The sequence below is a fragment of the Microtus oregoni genome, unplaced genomic scaffold (genome assembly GCF_018167655.1).
Source record: "Microtus oregoni isolate MIOR12 unplaced genomic scaffold, Mior012 000005F_ref0000423, whole genome shotgun sequence".
Taxonomy (NCBI): Eukaryota; Metazoa; Chordata; class Mammalia; order Rodentia; family Cricetidae; genus Microtus; species Microtus oregoni.
This window is the reverse complement of record NW_024543064.1, coordinates 7,183,794-7,195,653: the sequence shown is the minus strand read 5'-3', so window position 1 is coordinate 7,195,653 and position 11,860 is coordinate 7,183,794. Positions and strand designations below refer to the sequence as shown.

The window sequence follows — 11,860 nt, the reverse complement described above, 5'->3', positions numbered from 1 at the left end:
GGGTCCATCAAATTCAGTGCCTTGTTCATGCTAGGTAAGCATGTCACCACGGAGGTACACCATGGGATGGTGCTGTCCACATTTAATCCACCTAGTCCAGATGATACCTTGCAGACATGCCCACAGACTTGTCTCCAGGGTGATCTGAGACCCTGTCACATTGACAATCAATATAAACATCACTGTTGATTTATATAAATTGGTTATCTTTATTATCTTATGTTTTTTTCTGTTTCTGAATCTGTTCTGAGCTGTGTAACTGGTGCCCATCCTGGCACTGAGCTTATGTTCTTCCTGCTTTTGCTTGGCAACTGCCCAACTCTGGTTGCCCTTTAACTTGCCAGGAAGACCAAGTTGGCTTTAAACTCACAGAGAAAGATGGTTGTCACCATTCTCTTCTCAGTTTTATTTTTGCTAGTGCGCGCGCGCGTGCATGCGTGTGTGTGTGTGTGTGTGTGTGTGTGTGTGTGTGTGTGTGTGTCTTTGCATGTACGGGAGGGGGAGCTGGTGTGCCATGCAGCGTGAGTGCACAAGCCAGAGGGCCACTCTGCGGGATTTGTTCTCTCCTTCCACCTCTGTGTGAGTTCTAGGGCAGGGGGAGGAGGCGGGACTCAGGTGATGGAGCTTGCGCACGAGTGCCCTTTACCCACTGAGCCATGATGTCTTCCATTCATTGCCAATTCTGAAAGTTTAAAGGAAGACTTCAATTGGTCCACGTTGTGTCACGTGTCTCCCCTACTTCAGGGGGAGGTAAATACTGTAAGGGGCAGCCTCACGAATGCGCCAGAGGGCTCAGGCTAACTTCCCCTGGGAGGGGAGATGGCTTGGGGGCTGTCAGCACTGACAAATGCTCCTGTTTCCTAGGCAGAGGGTGGAGCCAGAGCGAATCTAAAGTCACAGTGCTGCCTAGAAATGCAGATTGCTCAACTCTGAGCCCCGGGGTAGTTGAGAGACTGACTGTATTGATGAACTTACTGTAATTTTAAACCATAAAAATAATACAGGGGGCTGGAGAGATGGCTTAGTGGTTAGGAGAACTGGCTGCTCTTGCAGAGGACCAGAGTTAGGTTCCCAGCACCCACAAGGCAGTTCACACACATCTGTCCTCCAGTTTCAGGGGATCCAGTGCCCTCTTGTGGACTCTGAGGGCACTGCATGCAAGTAGTAATACATGCAGGCAAACACATATAAAACAAAACAAACAAATCTTTAAAAATTACATATGAGCCGGGCGATGGTGGCGCACGCCTTTAATCCCAGCACTCGGGAGGCAGAGGCAGGCGGATCTCTGTGAGTTCGAGACCAGCCTGGTCTACAGAGCGAGTTCCAGGACAGGCTCCAAAGCCACAGAGAAACCCTGTCTCGAAAAACCAAAAAAAAAAAAAAAAAAAAAAAAAAAAATTACATATGAAAAATTTGGGAAGAATAAGAAAAGTATCCATTATTTTACACTAACACATCTTAATCTTCTGCATTCCTTTCCCACCTGCTCCTTAAACATATCTTAAAAAAATATAATCCATCCTGTATTCACCAGGAATCTTGGAGGACCCATTGATAAGCTGTATTGGCAAAAGTTTGTTGAAATTTTGCTCCAGACGCAGGATTCTTTGGAGATCTAGTCATGAATAAGACATTTCTGGCCTTGGAGGATTCATAATCTCATAACTACATGTCCCTCAGTCATGACTACAATACAGTCTGTGGAATCAAGAGTAAAGAGTGATGTGGGCATTTCCAAATAGAAGAAGAGCATTTTTAAAATGTTTACTCTGAGAGTCGGGAGCTTGGTCACTGAATCTCCAGCACCCACGTAAAAGCTTGTAATCAACTTGCTGAGTAGGCAGAGCTCTGGGGCTTGCCAGTCTAGTCTAGCCAATCTAGACTTAATTAATCAAAAAAAAAATTTAAACAAGTTTGAATGGAAATGCTCTCTATGGATGGAAAATGCTACCCCAGAAGCCATAGGTCTCTAAGCAACAATCCCAGGGTCAGGTATGGGCCTCTCCCTGTCAGCTGGCCAGGGAGCCACAGAGGCTCCAGAACAATAGAAGTCTATTGCATTGGATTGCTCCTGATCACCCACCCACGATACTGAAGACACCAACCACACACTGGAATGTATCACACCGCCAAATCAAGCTGGAACTGAGCCAGCAGCTTCCTCCCTCCTGGACGGCAAATCGTCATGAGGTGCTGTGCAGACTGCTGGGTAGGAACACTCAAGAGGCTGGAGCAGTGGCTCAGTGGTTAAGACATGGGCTGTTCCTCCAGAGGACCTGAGTTCAATTCCCAGCACCCAGATGGCAGCTTACAACTTCCTGTAACTCCAGTTGTAGGGGATCCAATAGCCTCATACAGACATACATGCAGGCAAAACTCCAATGCACGTGAAATAAAAATAAATGTCATTAAAAAAATCAAGGAAACCTCATCAAGTGTTTCTCAGCTCCACATTCTGTGAGAGACACTGACTGACTCACAACAAAATAAAAACCATAATAGAAGAAGGTGGAAAATAATAGGGGGAGATACAAGACTTGACATCCACACACATGTGCACACACAAACAATATGTGCACATATAACTGTTGTATAGCAGTTTCCTCCAAGATTATAACCTGTCTTTGTAGCAAGCTCCTTAAGATACAGGATATTAAGCTGGGGCAGTGCTGGGTATATTCTTTTAATCCCAGCACTCAGGAGACTGAGGCAGGTGGATCTCTGTGAGTTCAAGGCCAGCCTGGTCTACAGAGTAAATTCCAGGACAACTAGGGCTACGTAAAGAAACCCTGTCTCAAACAAAAACAAAACCAACTAACCCAACCAAACAAAAAAAGACACAGGCCAGGTGGTGGTGGCTCACACCTTTAATCCCCATACTTGGGAGGCAGAGGCAGGCAGATCTCTGTGAGTTTATTTTATGGAACTAGATCCAGGACAGCTAAGGCTACACAGAGAAAACCTGTCTCGAAAAAACTAAACAAAACAAGACACAGGATGTTAAAGTGGAGTTGAAGCACCTGTATGTTCCAAGGGAAGGTGTAATATTCCATCCCACAGCTGACCACATTAAGCCCAGGAGGTAAATAATTCAGTGGCTTCAGGAAGTTCCTGAAATTGATCAGATTCACTAGGCTCCTCTCTTCCCAAGCATATATAGGCAGTAAGGCCTGCTGAGCTGCCTAGAAGGGGTACGGGCTGCTGAGCTGCAGGGAAAGACTGTTCTCCAGCCTGTTAAGCTGCCTGCAGATTGTGCAGTGTGTCCCAAGTTTCCAGCTTTTGTGAGCTGATACTCACAGGATATGTGGGTGTGGGTGATACAACTGCCTTCGAGTCATTTCTGTGCCTGTAACTTCACCCATGCTCCTGGAAGTAATACCAATAAGATTCATTTGGTTTTACCAAGTTGGATTTAGGTAGATAGTTGTCCTGTAGTTAGCACCCTGTCTGAGAGGAGGAGGTGCTTGCTCAAGGCTCCCCAAGAATAGTGCCATACAACAGCAATACACAAAAGTTTATTGTATTTTAATTTTTGTCTTTCTTAACTTTATTTTCAAATAGGAAATGCTTCAGAAATTTGTATGTCTTCTTTGGGCCGGGGCCATGTTGATTCCTATATCATTTCAATTTTAGTATACAACTTTTAATTAATAATTTATACAGGGGTGTATACCTGTTTTATGTCCACCATGTGTAGTGCCCATGGACACTAGAAGAGGGTGTTGAATCCCCTAGAACTCGAATTTCAGTCATAGGTGGGCTATCTGATGTGGGTGTTTGGAACCAAGCCCAGGTCCTCTGCAAGATCAGTTAGTGCTCTTTTTTTTTTATTTTAAATATTTATTTATTATGTATACAATATTCTGTCTGTGTGTCTGCCTGCAGGCCAGAAGAGGGTGCCAGATCTCATTACAGATGGTTGTGAGCCACCATGTGGTTGCTGGGAATTGAACTCAGGACCTTTGGAAGAGCAGCCAGTGCTCTTAACCTCTGAGCCATCTCTCCAGCCCCAGTTAGTGCTCTTAAACACCAATTTTTTCCACAGCTAATTTTTATTTTTTCAATTATATGTATATGTGATATATTATATGTATATCAGAGTGTGGTTTTATACATGTGAATGCAGTGCTCACAGAGGCAGAAGAGGGCATTGGATCCCCCGGAGCTGGAGTTAAGGTGGTTTGTGAGCCATTTGACATGGACACTAGGAATCACACTTGGGTCTTCTGCAAGGGCACTATGTACTCTTAATCACTGAGTCATCTCTCCAGCCCCTCCCAAGAGGAAGGGGGAAATGTACAGAAGAGGGCGGAATAAAGAACAGAAGACACTGGAAGGTGGAGAAGCTGTTAAGGAGAGCCTCTGAACTGACAGCACCCTTTGTAAACGGTGGGCCAAAACATTTTAAACCAGGGGCTGAAGAGATGGAGGGCTCAACTGTTAAGAGCACTTGCTGCTTTTGTAGAGGACCAGAGTTCAGTGTCCAGACTCACATGGCTGCTCACAACCATCTGTAACTCCAGTTTCAGGTCAGATTACACAAACATGCATGTGGATACACACATAAATCTTTCAAAAAATAAATACTGGAAATGAGACCACACTTAAACATTCTCGTCCCTTTAAAAGGATGTCGAATACCAAAAGCAATTCGTGTTTTACTTGAAATGTGCTATTGCCCTTTTTGACCCTCTCTAGATACAGCAACATTTTTTACCACAGGCCCTGGGCACTCCGGGCGACACAGATCCCAGGCTAGGCCACAAATCCAAGAGCGGACCTAAGTGTTTCAAGGCACCACGCCCCTAAATAGTCTGCAACCTCTTCCATTTCAGATTCTTTCGGGGTTCTGGGTCAACTAGCCTCAGCGAAGAGTCTACCCTATGTGACCCCTCGGTGCCCACAACGCCCGCTCCTCCCCTGGGTTCTCCTTACGGAGTCATCTACTACCCCTCCACCAGGAGACCCCGCCTCCGAGCAGAGATGCCCAATGAACTGCCTTCCTCCCAGTGAGGCTCCGGACTCCGCCCTCCAGCCAGCCCCACAAGCAGCGCTAACCAATACCAGGCTCTCTCCCTCCCTCGGGCTCCGCCCCTCCAGGCCCCGCCCCTCTCGGGTACCGCCCCCGGGGGCGTGGCCTTTGCCGCGCCTCCGCCGAGCGCGCGGAGCCCAATGCCTCCCCCTCCGCCGGTCCCTCCTCCGGCGGCCTGGCGCCTCCCTCCTTCCCCGCCGCGGTGACTCACGGAGAGGCGGAGGCTGAGGCGGCCGCTCCTGCTGCTGCTGCTGCCGCCGCCGCGGCTGCTGCTCCGGCTGAGCGCGCCCCGGAACAGGCCGCCGCGCTCCGGACCCGCAGCCCCCGGCGCCGCGCGCTCGGGCGGCCCAGGTAAGCGCGAGGCCGAGCCGCGACCGCAGCACGGGGTCGGCGCGGCGCCGGGGCACGGGGGAGCCGCTGGCCCTTTGTCTCCCGGGGAGGGGCCGCGGAAGGCACCTTCGACCCCGCCGAGACCCACCGGGCTGGCCCCGCTGGCGCGACGCCCTGGGCCTGGACCCGCCGTCCCCACCACGGCCGGCGCTGCTACCTCCCGCCTCAGACCCCCCTGCTACCTTCTTCCCTTTCCTTTGGGGTTCTCCCCCTCCACAGGTGTCCCAGTTGCTCACCCTCTGGGCCCGTGTGCTTGACATCGCCTGTCCACCCTCCTGGTCCCATTGCCCTGTCTCCTCTTTACCTCACGTACACCCCTCTCCCAGCATCCCGACTCTCCTTGTTTCCCCTACTAAATGCTGCCAAGGTCTCTCTGGCTGCCCAGCCTCCCTTCCTCCCTCTGTAGTTTGAATGCACTGTCCGCTCCCCCAGTACCACCTCTCCCTTGTGTTTTTAGAAGGTATATGTGAGAGACACATGGCTCATGTTCGCAGGGTATTTGTGAACATGAACCTGCAGGTTTAACCACTTGGACCTCCAAACTGCCTTTAACCCCTCCTCTTTGCCACCCCATTAACGATGCACTTCCCTTTCTCTTGAGCCTGGAGCTCTGGACACCCTGCCTCTTGAGGCCCTGCAGCCCTTGCTTGTTCCTGTGTATGGAACTTGTCTGAGCAGTATCTCTGTCGAGTTAGTTTATGGGAAGGCCCAGGGGTATTGTGCTGGGCACAAATCAACAGTTTTATAAATAATGGGACGTGTGGCTTGCAGCACTTCCTATCTGAGGATCTAACTATGCCCCTAGTTGTTAATTACTTTGTCTCCTGTTGCAGATGTCAAGGAAGTGTGCCTAGATAACTGCTGGGTAAATTGAGGCACAGATGTGGTATAGGAGCTGGAGGCAAGTCAGTTTTTCTTGAGATTTACTTCCCAAGTGCGTTGGCTTCTGGTTCCCTGCTGCAGCCACTGGGCTCTTGTTCCTGGCTGGAACCCTGTGATAACTGATCTCTTCTGCCATTAAAGTGTTCGGAGATGCCAGAACTTCCTTGGATTCAAAGCAGGACTTTGAATCACAAATAAAGGTGCCAACTGTTAAGTGCCAGTGTGTCATTCATGGCTTCCTGGTAGAGTCAGTGTGGTCCATGTGGACAGAAGTCACTGCTGTGAGATGGAAATTCATTCACGAACTCCATGCTCTGAGGCTTACACAATCCTTGTCTTCTGGGAGATGACATTCCAAGAAGGAAAGAGGACAGATAATAACGAGTAAATAAGTAGGTGGCTAAAAGTCATTTCAGTGTTAAGTGCTGCGAAGGGGCCAGAGAACTAAGAATCGACGACAGCCTGGATGTGGCGGCGCAGCATTTGGGAGGTGGCGGCAAGGAGATCAGGAGCTCAAGGTCAGCCTGGGCTTCTTGAGACCCTCGTAGAGAGAGGGAGTGTGTTGGGAGAGAAAGGAAGAACCTGTATGTTAAAAGAATACATTTTGTAGGTTATAGTATATTATCCAAAGAGTTAGAAGCCATTAGAGTCTGTTAAACAGAAAGGTATTAAGATATGATCTAAGTTTTAAAGGATTGCTCTGGCCGCCATAAAGAAACAGAATTATGGGGTGTGGAGGTGGAGGAAAAGTTGATTGTTGAAATTGCCCAGCTAGAGATGGTGGTGATTTTGCATCTGGGTGATGGTAGTAGAAGGATGGAACTAGAGCCAGCCCTGTTTGTTCCTCCCACCCCTCTACACACACACACACACACACACACACACACACACACACACACACTACTTGGTGCAGGGAGCCGGGAAGCAAACTCTGAAAAACAGAACTACAAGTTCCATGTAGCGTAGGGAATGTCTCCCTATCTGACTTTGCTCAAGTTGAGCTCAGCAGATCTTGTTGAGGCTCCGCTGTGGGTCAGGCACTGTGTTAGACACACTCAGGTATGATGTCGCTCCTGCCTTTTGCAGTCTGGTGGACTCATGACTTAGCTCAGAGAGAAGTCACCATAGTACAGCAGTGTGCTCGTGGGATAGGCTACCCCTGTGATGGAAGAGAGCTTGTGGGCTTATAAATTAGAGATGGAGGAGAGAGAACGCATTGGGCTTCCTTCCCATATCCAGCTGCAGCGTTTAAATGGAGACATTAGTGCCCTGCCTCTGTTGTGAAGTGCTGGACAAAGACACTGAAGGGGCTAAGAATGTAGCTCAGTTAGAGGAAATGTGTGAGGCTCTGGGTTTGGTACTCAGTACTCCCAGATTAAGAAATTTGTCTCTGAGCTGTCTGAGGCCAGGGTCTCCATTGGAATTGTCTTTCATTGTTTGAGGCCAGTGACCTTTAATCCCAGCCCTTGGGAGGCAAAGACAAGCAAATTTCTGTGAGTTTAAGGCCAGCCTGTTGTACAGAGTGAGTTCCAGGACAGCCAGGAGCTATCGAGAAACTCCGAAGTTAAACAAAAAGCAAAATCAAAAGATTAAAATTTTAAAAAAGGTGAGGGGAGAAAGAAAAGGAAAATAGTAAGTTAGGATGGTTTATTACAGCGAGGGAACACCTGAGTGTCATGAACTCGAGCTATTTAACAGAATTAAACTTGCTCTATGCTGCTGTAATTCTATATGTCACAGAGGCCTTCGGAGGTGACACGTGTGGGCAGTGGGGACCTAGGGGCTGGACTCCTTGGAAATCCCGTAGCAGGTTGTGCCTTTCCTTTGGTGCCTGTCATGTCGTCTGTTTCAGCTTCGTGTATACATATATGTGTCTCGGAGCTGTCTGAGGCCACGGTCTCCACTGGACTCATCTGTGTCTTTCACAGTGTTCGAGGTCGGTGACCTGCACAGAGTGTAAAGGTTGACGGCCAGCGGTGCCGCCCGTTCCCGTGTCTTTTCTCATCATCTGAGGAATCCCAGCAGGCTGCCGTTGACTGTGCTCACTGGAGAGAGCAGCTCTTCCTAGATAGGGCTGTTCTCTGTCCAGCCCTGCCCCCAGAGAACAGCTGCCGAGGGTGCTGACCACGGAGTTATTTAACACCCCACAAATATGAGATGTAGCTCTTAATTAGAGCGCGAACTTTATACCGAGACTCTGGGCTTGGATCTCGGTTCTGCCGTCTTTGACTCTGCGAGCTTCAGAACATTATTAACCTTTCCATGTCTGAGCTTGCCTCGTCTGTAATGTAGTGCTTTTTCCCTTGTGGAGTTGTTGAAAGGGTTAAATTAGCGAGCCCTATTTAGTGCCCAGGATGGCACCTTGTATTTAGTGTTCGCTTCGTTGAACTGATAGCTATTGTTTCGTTTTTCAAAGGATTGGGGCTGGGGAAATGGCACAGATGGTGAAGTGTTTGCCATACAAGAGTAAGAACTGGAGTTTGGATCCCCAGAACCCACACCAATGCTGGGTGGGTGTGGTGGCCTGCTGTAACTCCCCAGAGTAAGCCTGCTAGCCAGACTAGCCGCAGGAGGCTTTGGCCTTGATTGAGAGACCCTGCCCCAATGAATGAGCAATCAAAGATAATCCCAGGCATTAACTTTGGGTTACCTCATGCATATGCTCACGCACATAAACCTCCACACATGGAAAACATGCATGTACATGCACACCACATACATGAGACTGGAAAAGGAAAGTTAATTAGTTTGGTGTGGGGTGTGTGTGCGTGCACGTAACACACTCTCGAGAGTTGGTTCTCCCTCTTTTCTGTGGGGTCTGGGCTTGAACTCAGGTCACCAGGCTTGCCAGGCAAGTGTTTTCAAGTGCCGAGCCTCCATCAGCCCTGTTATTCCAGTTTTCTTTCATCGATTTCTTACTTCCTGCGAGAATTTAAGCTCTTCGAGAGCAGAGTTTGTCTTTGTTTATTATTTATGGTCCAATTCAGCAGACACTCGGTAAATCATTGTTTAGTTGAAGCTGGGCATGATGGCACACACCTTTAATCCCAACACACAGGAGGAAGAGGCAGGAGGATCTTTGTGAGTTTGAGTCTGAGGCCAACCAGGGAGGACCACATAGTTGAGACCGTCTTTCAAAAAAGAAGTAAGCCAGGCGATGGTGGTGCACGCCTTTAATCCCAGCACTCGGGAGGCAGAGGCAGGCGGATCTCTGTGAGTTCGAGGCCAGCCTGGTCTACAGAGCTAGTTCCAGGACAGGCACCAAAGCCACAGAGAAACCCTGTCTCGAAAAACCAAAAAAAAAAAAAAAAAAAAGAAAAGAAGTTAAAATAACTGACACCAGACACCAGTCGCTACTGTGCTGCAGATGTAGCCAAGATTCATGGTCTAATGAAGTTAGTTTTAAGATCTAGCATTTCTTTAGTTTTGTTGGAAGCTAGACTTCAGGCCTCAGATGTGCAAGGCGGGAGCTCTCCTACTCAACTGCTGCCCAGCCCCACTTGGTGCTTCCTCTACTGATCCTGTCTCCTAGTCGGTCAGCTTCGTAGCTCAGTGGTGGCGCACACACTTAGTATGCCTGAAGCCCGCTGTTCTATGTTTAGCAATGAAGAATAAAACAAAAAATAAATAATAAGTGAGCAAAAGACTGTGGGGTATTGAGCTGGGGCATGATGTCATCCCAGGGAGATCAGGAGCTCAAGGCTGTCCACAGCTTTATGTATGAGACTTTGTCCCAAACAAAGAACATGGGATGTTGAGGGAATAAACCTGGTTATAGCCGAGACAAATGAGTGTGAGGGTCTAGCTAGTTCTGAGGGGTGACTTTTGAATGATGACCTGGTGAGCCAAAGGGACAGCTTGTAGGCAGCAAAGTAATGGGGGGCTGGAGTGTGGTGAGCAGAGTCAGGGCTGGATGGTGGCTGTGGTAGGAATTTGGGTTTCTCATGGATTCTGTACAGTAAGGACTTGCTGCATGAGACCTTTTCCTGGAGCTCTCAGATGTCTGAATGCATCCTTGGAGAAGAAGCAGGATGCTAGCAAGAACAGTTGGAGTAGGAGCCTCTTGTTCTGGCCAACAGAGTCTGATTGAATAACCCTCAGGTAATCTAGGAGTCACAGGCTAGGCTGACCAAGACCTAGAGACTCAACTGAGCTTTCTTTCCTCCTGGAATCTGCAAATCAGCAAGCATTGCCGAGTGCTAAGGCACTGGGTGAGCATGGGCAGCCCTTAGCTCCTTGCCCTCCAGCAGGGGATATCTCATGGGCTCTGGTTTAAGCTATGTAAATTAGTTCTCCCTCCCCCTTTTCTCTGCCCATGTTCCTTCTCCTCTTTATTATTATTATTATTATTATTATTTTGCAGTGCTTAAGTCTAATGCAGGGTGTTGCACATGTTAAGCAAGTGCTCTCCCAGCCCCGAGCTTCTGATATATCATGATTGAATAGGTAGCTTTCCTGTCTCCTCTTTGCTTCTACACTCATGCCAAGTATCAGCAGGCCTGCTGCGGAGTCAGGCACGCTGTCGCCTATGAGCGCCTGCTGTCTGGTCACCTGATGAGAACACAGTGATGTCTAGAAAGCACTGGCCTTCTTTGCTGTGAATAGAGCAGAATTGGAAACTTATTGCAGTCAGAGAGAAGCAGGCAGAGGCACAGCTCACTGGGAACTGAGCTGGCATCTGGCCTGATCCAGCGGCCAGCTCCCAACCTCCCTCAGGCATGCCATTGTCCATTATGAGCGTGATGCCGCATGCCTGCCAACCTTGAGAGGCCAAAGGCGTTAGCAGGGATCAAACTAGTCTCCTGTTGTGTAAGTCACACTCGGGGTCCTGAGGCATTTCATTGACAGAGTCTGAAGCAGCGATTAGTCACACATTGTCTGTGTAGGTGCAGCCTCTAGCTCGTGTAGCAGGGCTTCTTATGAGAGTAAGAATGACGTGTGCTTATTTAGAAGACGAGGAAGTGAGCGGCAGTGACGCTTGTATCCATTGTCTCATTTGAACTTCACTATGGTTTGGAAATGTGTGGTTGTTACTACTTATATAACCGGAAGTGGAGGTCTGGAAAGGTGAGCAAGCTTGTTTGTGGTCCAGCTCATCCTGGACAGAGAGCTGGCTCTCTGGCTGTGGCCCTTTTCTCTTGAGGGGGCCAATTAACCTTTCTTTACTCACTTTCCCTGATGGTAAATGGGAATAATGATACTTAGGCTTGAACTTGGTTTATGAGAGAGGACTGGGCACCAGCTGCGGACTTGCTCTGTTATTAAAGGCCTGTTATGCTCTGGTCCTCCACAAAGCCTTCCTGTGCTTGGAATAACTGCACTAAAACATTGTTCTCCTCCTTTGTAAGTTTCTGAAGGACTGAGGGTCGCCAATGAGTCTGTTTTTTATAGTTGTGTTCTGTGTAAGCTTCTGTAAGATGTGTGTAAACCGTGCATCATACATGATGGTCATTTGTCATACCCTGATGTCATGTGTGGAGCAGATAAAGCTGATCCCTAATCTTGTTCTGATGCCATTTGTCATTCAAACCAAGACCAGAGATGGAGAAGTGT

At 48.5% G+C, this 11,860-nt stretch overlaps 1 protein-coding gene across 2 annotated transcripts in view; it reads left to right on the top strand.

Annotated features, from left to right (window-relative positions):
• The first annotated feature begins 5,199 nt into the window (after positions 1 to 5,199).
• LOC121447914 (beta-catenin-interacting protein 1) overlaps positions 5,200 to 11,860 on the top strand; it is a 47,636-nt gene continuing 40,975 nt past the window's right edge. Inside the window, exon 1 of one of the 2 annotated variants that reach the window (XM_041651209.1) lies at positions 5,200 to 5,386. The gene's annotated coding sequence lies outside the window, so the exon portion shown is untranslated. The remainder of the gene's footprint in view (positions 5,387 to 11,860) is intronic. The other variant, XM_041651207.1, reaches the window with a different exon arrangement.